Genomic DNA, 9486 nt, shown 5'->3' with positions numbered 1-9486 from the left:
CTACAGTTCAGTATTTATTTCAGTCTATTTTTCAGGAGAGTAACAGACCTGACATATGGCCTATTGTCTAAATGTCAAACTGAATGTTATGACATTTATCTCTGACAGCTGATACTGAATTATAGACTGGTTGGTCTTTCTGTTACAGTTCAACATTTAGTACAGTCTGTTTTTCAGGAGAATAACAGACCTAGCATATGGCCTATGTTATGGACGTCAAACTGAATGTTATGACATTCATTCTTGACAACATATGCTAAAGTGTAGGATAGTTAGTTTTTCTGTTTCAGTATTTTTCTCAGGCTATTTTTTCAGGAATCTAACAACTGAGCTAAAATCCAGGAAACTAACAACTGAGCTACAATTAATGGACCTAACAAATAGCCTATTTGTTAGCACCCTAATGTGGAAATTAGGTTAACTTGCTTAACCTTATTTTTAGGAAATACAAGTACAAGGCCCAAGTGCTTCAATATAAAAGGATGGCAATCCTACTTTCAGCAACTCAGGGGTTTTAAGCGTGAAGCATTCATTGTACCATCATACTTCACTGCTGTATTTTTATTTGAGTCTTGTATTAGGTTTAACTTGTGAGCCAAGCAATTATCACCTAGATGATTGCATTGGACTAGGGTGTTCATTGAGTTGTAAGTGATGTGTCACTCTAAGCTTTTAAGCGTGAGTGTTGTGTTTCTTGATTAAAGCTGTTAAGCACAATCAAGAGTTGTTTGAAGTATAACTTCGCCATTTAACTTTAAACTAATTTAAGGTTGTAATCACTGTGGTGATTGAGGGGGAGTGAGTAGGAACTTTTATCTTAGTTTAGATTGAAATTGCATTGGGTAGGTATTAAGTGATAGGATTAAACAGTTGGTTTAAGGCCTGAATTAATACTGCTAATAGTGGATTTCCTCCCTGGCTTGGTAGCCCCCAGACGTAGGTGTGTTTGTCACCGAACTGGGTAAACAATTTTTTGTGTTATTTACTGCACTTTACATTTACCTACTGTATACATTCCTGTCTGCGCAGAATTGGATGTCATAACATCCAGTGTGACATCGAAAGTCTGTTAACTAGAATTTCAATTGGTATCAGAGCAGGCACCCTGCCTGTTAATTTCTGGGTGAGATCTAGGGACGTTACTTTCTAGTACCATGGACAAGGATGTAGGATTCTCAAATAGACCACCCATGCTGGATGGTTCTAACTATGATGACTGGAAACCTCGTATGATAGCCTTCTTGAGGTCTCTGGATAGCAAGGTCTGGAGAGCTGTCAACAAAGGATGGGAACATCCAACGAAGACAGGCAAAGATGGAATCATTATGCAAGTTCCTGAAGAAGAGTGGGACAAAGAGCAAGAGGCATTAGCCCTTGGAAACTCTAAGGCCTTGAATGCACTGTTCAATGGGATAAATAAGAACATTTTCAGACTGGTGCATCACTGTGAACTGACTAAAGAAGTTTGGGATACTCTCAAAACAACTCATGAAGGTACCTCCAAGGCGAGGATGTCTAAACTTCAGATGCTGACTAGCAAGTTTGAAAATCTGAGGATGAAAGAGGATGAGACTATTCATGACTTCCACATGAATATTCTTGAAATTGCCAACACTTCTGGTGGCTTAGGAGAGAAAATATCTGAAGAAAAAACTTGTAAGAAAGATTCTCAGATCATTGCCCAAGAGATTTGCCATGAAGGTCACTGCTATAGAAGAAGCTCAAGATATCTGCAATATGAAGGTTGATGAGCTTATTGGTTCCCTACAAACCTTTGAAATGGGCTTGTGTGAGAATGTTGAAAAGAAAAACAAAAGCATAGCTTTTGTATCAAATACTGAAGAGGATTCAGAAGAAGGAAGTACTTGAGGTGATGAAAGCATATCAGAAGCCATATCCATGCTTGGGAGACAGTTCAACAAGTTCATAAAGAAGATTTATCAAAAAGGTAGACCAAATGTCAAGAACATTTCGTCTGACATCAGTAAAAGATCAACATCTGAAGAAAAGTTCAACCAAGGCAAGGGAATCCAGTGTCATGGATGTGAAGGTTTTGGACACGTTAGAGCTGAATGTCCTACTTACCTCAAGATGCAAAAGAAGGGACTATCTGTCACCTGGTCTGAAGGAGACTCTGAGAGTGAATCAGAAGGAGAATCTGCTAAACATGTCACTGCACTAACAAGTATATGTGCCTCTGATGATGACTCATGTGGAGATGAACTTACCTTTGATGAACTTGCTGCTTCATATAAAGAGCTATGTGTCAAAAGTGCAGAAGTGTGTATACAAGGAGAAAAGCAGAAGAAACTCATCAAGGAGTTGGAGGATGAGAAAAAGAAGCATCTGACAGTCATAGATGGTCTAAATGGTGAGATAACCTTGTTGACCTCTAAGCTAGATCAAATGACAAAATCCATCAGAATGCTGAATAAAGGAACTGACACTTTGGAAGAGATTCTAAAGGTGGGACAGAAGTCAGGAACCATGTCTGGTTTAGGCTTTGTTAAGAAATCCTCAGCTGAACTCAAACGCTCAAAGGCTGAAGTTCAAAAAATCAAACAGAAGTCACAACCAATGTCACAACATCAAGGAAACAGGAGGATTAACCATCAGAAGAAGAAATTTCAAAGATGGAGATGTCACTACTGTGGTAGATTTGGCCACATAAAACCCTTATGATATAGGTTGCATGGTTATCCTAACCAGACCCCTCAAGTCAGACCTAAGCAGAAGGCAACTAAGCATAATGCCCCCATCAAGAAACAACAATGGGTTGCTAGGTTAGCTCACACAGCTTTAAGGGCATCTACCAGAGAAGACTGGTATTTTGATAGTGGTTGCTCAAGACATATGATTGGTATGGAGAACTTATTGGTGGATATACAACCTCATACTACCAGTTATGTGACCTTTGGTGATGGAGCTAAAGGAAAAATCAAAGGTGTTGGTAAGCTGGACAGTCCTGGAGTTCTAGAACTGAATAATGTGCTGTTAGTAAAAGGACTAACTGTTAATCTCATCAGCATAAGCCAACTATGTGATCAAGGGTTCTATGTTCAGTTCACTAAGGAAGTATGTGTTGTGATGAATGGAGATAATCAGGAAGTTATGAGAGGATCCAGATCCAAAGATAATTGTTATCTATGGGAACCTAAAGTCTCAAACTACTCCTCAATGTGCTCCTCAACCAAGGAAGAACAGGAGGTGAAGCTGTGGCATAGACGGCTTGGACATCTTCATTTAAGAGGAATGAAAAAGATCATCTCTAAGGAAGCAGTGAGAGGAATCCCAAAGCTGCTTATTGAGGAAGGAAGAGTCTGTGGTGAATGTCAGGTTGGTAAGCAAACCAAGATGTCACATCCTAAGCTGGGACATCCTACAACATCCAAAACTCTGGAACTTTTACACATGGACTTAATGGGACCTATGCAGATTGAAAGTCTTGGTGGGAAGAGATATGCTTATGTGGTTGTTGATGACCATTCCAGATACACATGGATAAGCTTCATCAGAGAAAAATCAGATGCATTTGATGTCTTCAAAGATCTGTGCATCAGACTCCAAAGGGAAAAGGATAGTTGTGTTATCAGAATAAGGAGTGACCATGGGACGAAGTTCAAAAATTCCAAGTTTAATGATTTCTGCTCATCTGAAGGAATAAGTCATGAGTTTTCCTCACCTATTACTCCTCAGCAAAATGGAATAGTTGAAAGGAAAAACAGAACTATTCAAGAATCTGCTAGAGCTATGATTCATGCAAAGAAGCTTCCTATGCACTTTTGGGCTGAAGCTATGAATACAGCTTGCTATGTTCACAATAGAGTTACCTTGAGAAAGGGAACCTCTTCCACTCTGTATGAACTATGGAAAGGTAGAAAACCTACTGTGAAGTACTTTCATATCTTTGGAAGCAAATGTTACATTCTCACAGATCGTGAACAGAAAAGGAAAATGGACCCCAAAAGTGATGAGGGTATATTCCTGGGATACTCTACTAACAACAGATCTTACAGAGTTTTCAACTCCAGAACCAATGTCCTGATGGAATCCATAAATGTGACTGTGGATGATAAAGATGAAGGATCCAAAGCCATAGAGGATGTTGGAACATTCCTTGAGACTTCAACAGACATACCAGTCAAGACTGAAGAGGTACAGGATACTCCTCCTGAATTTGAGGTAGATGCATCCAACAAGGTGCCTTCTATTAGAATTCAGAAAGACCACCATAAGGATCTTATCATAGGGGATCCCAATAGTGGTGTGACTACCAGATCAAGGGAGAATAGCTCAAATTCTTGTTTTGTATCCAAGGTTGAACCAAAAAATGTGAAAGAAGCCCTGACTGATGAGTACTGGATCAATGCCATGCAAGATGAACTGGAGCAGTTTAAAAGGAATGAAGTTTGGGAGTTAGTTCCACGACCTGAAGGGACTAACATCATTGGTACCAAGTGGATCTACAAGAACAAGTCTGATGAGAAAGGAGTAATCACTAGGAATAAAGCAAGACTAATAGCACAAGGATATACTCAAGTTGAAGGGGTTGATTTTGATGAGACTTTTGCACCAGTTGCAAGGCTTGAATCAATAAGATTGTTGTTAGGTGTTGCCTGCATTCTGAAGTTCAAATTGTTCCAAATGGACGTGAAGAGTGCCTTTTTAAATGGCTACTTGAATGAAGAAGTCTATGTGGAACAACCTAAAGGGTTTTGTGATCCTCACCTGCCAAAACATGTGTACAAGTTGAGGAAAGCTTTGTATGGGTTGAAGCAAGCTCCTAGAGCTTGGTATGAAAGGTTGACTGAATTTATGACCTCTAATGGGTACAGAAAAGGAGGGATAAATAAGACCTTGTTTGTGAAGGATGAAGATGGCAAAATCATGATTGCCCAAATTTATGTGGATGATATTGTCTTTGGTGGAATGTCAGATAAAATGGTGAAACATTTTGTTAACCAGATGCAATCTGAATTTGAAATGAGTCTGGTTGGGGAATTGACTTATTTTCTTGGACTGCAAGTTAACCAAATGGAGGATTCTATGTTTCTCTCTCAAAGCAAATATGCCAAGAACATAGTTAAGAAGTTTGGTATGGATAATGCTAGTCACAAAAGAACTTTTGCACCTACTCATTTAAAATTAACTAAAGATGAAGGAGGTTCTAGTGTTGATCAATGCTTGTATAGAAGCATGATAGGTAGTCTACTATATCTAACTGCCAGTAGACCTGATATTGCATATGCAGTTGGTGTGTGTGCTAGATACCAAGCAGAACCCAAAGTGAGCCACTTAAATCAAGTCAAGAGAATTCTCAAGTATATCAATGGGACTTGTGACTATGGTATGCTATACTCTCATGGCTCTGAGCCTGTCTTATCTGGGTATTGTGATGCTGATTGGGCTGGGAGTGCTGATGATAGAAAAATCACTTCAGGAGGATGTTTCTTTTTGGGAAACAATCTCATATCGTGGTTCAGCAAGAAACAGAACTGTGTATCATTGTCCATTGCAGAGGCTGAATACATAGCAGCTGGAAGCAGTTGTTCCCAACTGGTATGGATGAAACAGATGTTGACTGAGTACAATGTCTCTCAGAATGTCATGACATTGTTCTGTGATAATCTCAGTGCCATCAATATTTTAAAGAATCCCATCCAACACAGCAGGACCAAACATATTGACATTAGACATCACTTCATCAGAGATCTGGTGGAAGACAAAGTGATTACCTTGGAACATGTAGCTACTGAACTCCAACTTGCTGACATACTCACAAAGGCTTTGGATGCTACTCAGTTTGAAAATTTAAGGGGCAAATTGGGAATATGCCTTTCTGAGGATTTATACCAACCAAGGATGTTAGGAATGTATTGTTTAATATTTCAAACTATTAAACAATTGAAAGTGTGCTCTGATTGGTCAACAGATCATAGCTATTTCACTTGCAACAAGTGTGTTAACAAGATGTTAAAGGGATATCCTAACATGAGACAGCCTATGTACCTGCTGGAGTTCAAGAACATGTTCATGCAGGAGTGGTTCAAGATGTCATACACAAAGTCATGGCATCTGATATGGTTGTACCTGCTGTGAAACAAGAGTGTGTGTCTACTTGATCAAAGCTGTGAAGCAAGATCAAGTGGGTGTTGTCTTGATCAAAGCTGTAAAGCAAGATCAAGAGGGGGTATTCTTGATTGAAGCTTTGAAGTAAAATCAAGATTGTGTTTTTGCAAGCTGTGTGTAATTTTATTTTGTTTTGGTCTGTAAGTTTAAGTGTTGCTTTGGGAACATTTTTGACAAAAAGGGGGAGTAACACTTGTACCCCAGGACAACATATTTGTTATTTTCTTGAACAGATCTATTTGAAGTTGAAGGTCCTCTAATCCAGAGGTTGTGTTGCAGCTTGATGTTCAACTTCTATGTGTGATGAGTGTGAGTGTGTTGCTGTTTGCTATCTACTTGTGCTGCTGTTGTTTGAAGTTTTATTTTAACTTCTATGGGTGCTAAGTGTGTTGCTGCTCAACTTCTATGTGTGCTGAGTGTATTAGCTATGTTAATTCTCTGCTTGGATGTGTGTTTTCAGCTGCTGTGAACTCTGTTGTGATGCCAAGTTGTTTTAGCCAAAAATTTGCCAAAGGGGGGAGTTTGTAGATGTTTGATTGGCTGCATTTTGTGTTAAAACACTAATTGTACTCTGATGTCTTGACTGATGTCATGACATGCTTAAGTAGTATGCTGCAGGATTAGCTAATACAGGATTTACTGAATGTCAAACTGGATGTTATGACATTCATCCATGACAACAGATACTGAACTATAGAGTTCAGTCTGTTTTTCTGTTATAGCTCAGTATTGAGTTCAGCCTGTTTTTCAGGAGAGTAACAGACCTGGCACATAGCCTATTGTCTGAATGTCAAACTGAATGTTATGACATTCATCTTTGACAGCAGATACTGAATTATAGGCAGGTTGGTTTTACTGCTACAGTTCAGTATTTATTTCAGTCTATTTTTCAGGAGAATAACAGACCTGACATGTGGCCTATTGTCTAAATGTCAAACTGAATGTTATGACATTTATCTCTGACAGCTGATACTGAATTATAGACTGGTTGGTCTTTCTGTTACAGTTCAGCATTTAGTACAGTCTGTTTTTCAGGAGAATAACAGACCTAGTATATGGCCTATGTTATGGACGTCAAACTGAATGTTATGACATTCATTCCTGACAGCATATGCTAAAGTATAGGATAGTTAGTTTTTCTGTTTCAGTATTTTTCTCAGGCTATTTTTTCAGGAATCTAACAGCTGAGCTAAAATCCAGGAAACTAACAACTGAGCTACAATTAATGGACCTAACAAATAGCCTATTTGTTAGCACCCTAATGTGGAAATTAGGTTAACTTGCTTAACCTTATTTTTAGGAAATACAAGTACAAGGCCCAAGTGCTGCAATATAAAAGGATAGCAATCCTACTTTCAGCAACTCAGGGGTTTTAAGCGTGAAGCATTCATTGTACCATCATACTTCACTGCTGTATTTTTATTTGAGTCTTGTATTAGGTTTAACTTGTGAGCCAAGCAATTATCACCTAGATGATTGAATTGGACTAGCGTGTTCATTGAGTTGTAAGTGCTGTGTCACTCTAAGCTTTTAAGCGTGAGTGCTATGTTTCTTGATTAAAGTTGTTAAGCACAATCAAGAGTTGTTTGAAGTATAACTTCGCCATTTAACTTTAAACTAATTTAAGGTTGTAATCACTGTGGTTATTGAGGGGAGTGAGTAGGAACTCTGATCTTAGTTTAGATTGAAATTGCATTGGGTAGGTATTAAGTGATAGGATTAAACAGTTGGTTTAAGGCCTGAATTAATACTACTAATAGTGGATTTCCTCTCTGGCTTGGTAGCCCCCAGACGTAGGTGTGTTTGTCACCGAACTGGGTAAACAATTCTTTGTGTTATTTACTGCACTTTACATTTACCTGCTGTATACATTCATGTCTGCGCAGAATTGGATGTCATAACATCCAGTGTGACATCGAAAGTCTGTTAACTAGAATTTCAATTCTTCATTGAACTCCTTGCATTGAGGGTCTCAAACCCTAGATATGAGCTTGATAGAGCGTAGGTGGGCATACACACTACCTACAAAAACAACAAACTATACATTGACATATTTTTTTGGTATTCTGGTTAGTAAATAATGAAAAACAAAGTATGATACAAACAAAAGTGCTTGATGATCTCTCCCAATGCAAACCCAATGAATGAGGGGTGAGGAGGATGCCAATGTGTGATCCCAATGCTAATGCATATGATGAGATAGCATGAGGGATCTTAGGGTCAAAATTGGGGTCTTACACACATGCAACAAGTGCCATTGATGTTGATGGATGCACGTAATAAGCATATGAATTTTCATTTTGGATTAAAGTTCTCAAATCACCATACTTACCTTGCATATTGCTAGCTCTATCATACCACTTCCTCCCTTATGTTAGATAAACTCAAGTCATTAATAGACAATAACTTCTCAAGTGTCTCCTTAAGTGACTTAACACTTGTTTCTTTAACAGTTAGAATTCTAAGAAACCTTTCTTTTACCAAACCATCATTGTTAACATAGAAAACAACAACAACCATTTGTTCTTTACCATCGATGTCATCAGTTTCATCAATCAAAACACAAAACACATCACCTGTAATATCACATACAATTTATTGAGTTATTTCACATGCACAAGTAGCAAGAAGATCCTTTTGAATCTTAGGGGAAGTCATAAAGTTATTTCTCGGTGAATAATCTATTACACTGGCTATCTATGGGTTAATTTCCTTTAGAGTGTCCACCAACTCAAGAAATGACCCCTTAAATAAAGATTTAAAGGACTCGCCACTCCCTATAAATGGCATGTCACACCTCAAAAGAAACTTAGTAGCTATAAGAGATATGTTTACACAGACATGATATTTGGCATTCATTTGCTTAGTTTGATTAACAAACACAACCTTAATACTTTGGTTTGGGTTCATGAGAGCGTAACTCATATGCACGCAATCAACATGACTATTGGAAGAAGTATCATGATTAGTCAATATTTTAGCATTCTTCTAGTCACCAAACCCCTCTCCCACAAAGTGATACCCCATATTTAGAGACATTTTTAAACAAAAAATATGGCAAACAAAGTGTTAGGTCCTTAATTTCACTTAATCAATCCAGTCGTACAAATCAAACCAATTTTTGCAAAATCGACGTCTTTGTTTACCTTGACCAGACCAAGGGTAAATGAAATAGTGAGGAGGTTGATGACGACCTATTTTTAAATAAGCTTTCCTTATCTCATTTTGGATGTCATGATGATAGCTTGAAATTGGAGGCCTAATTCTTGGATTTGTTACCAATAATTCATAATCAACAACTTTAATACTCTCACTTGGATGTTGAGTTTTCAATGCTTCTAGATTAACCGGAGAAGT

Source organism: Lathyrus oleraceus, chromosome 7 (genome assembly GCF_024323335.1).
Source record: "Lathyrus oleraceus cultivar Zhongwan6 chromosome 7, CAAS_Psat_ZW6_1.0, whole genome shotgun sequence".
NCBI classification, from domain to species: Eukaryota; Viridiplantae; Streptophyta; class Magnoliopsida; order Fabales; family Fabaceae; genus Lathyrus; species Lathyrus oleraceus.
Note: the sequence above shows the minus strand (reverse complement) of the source record.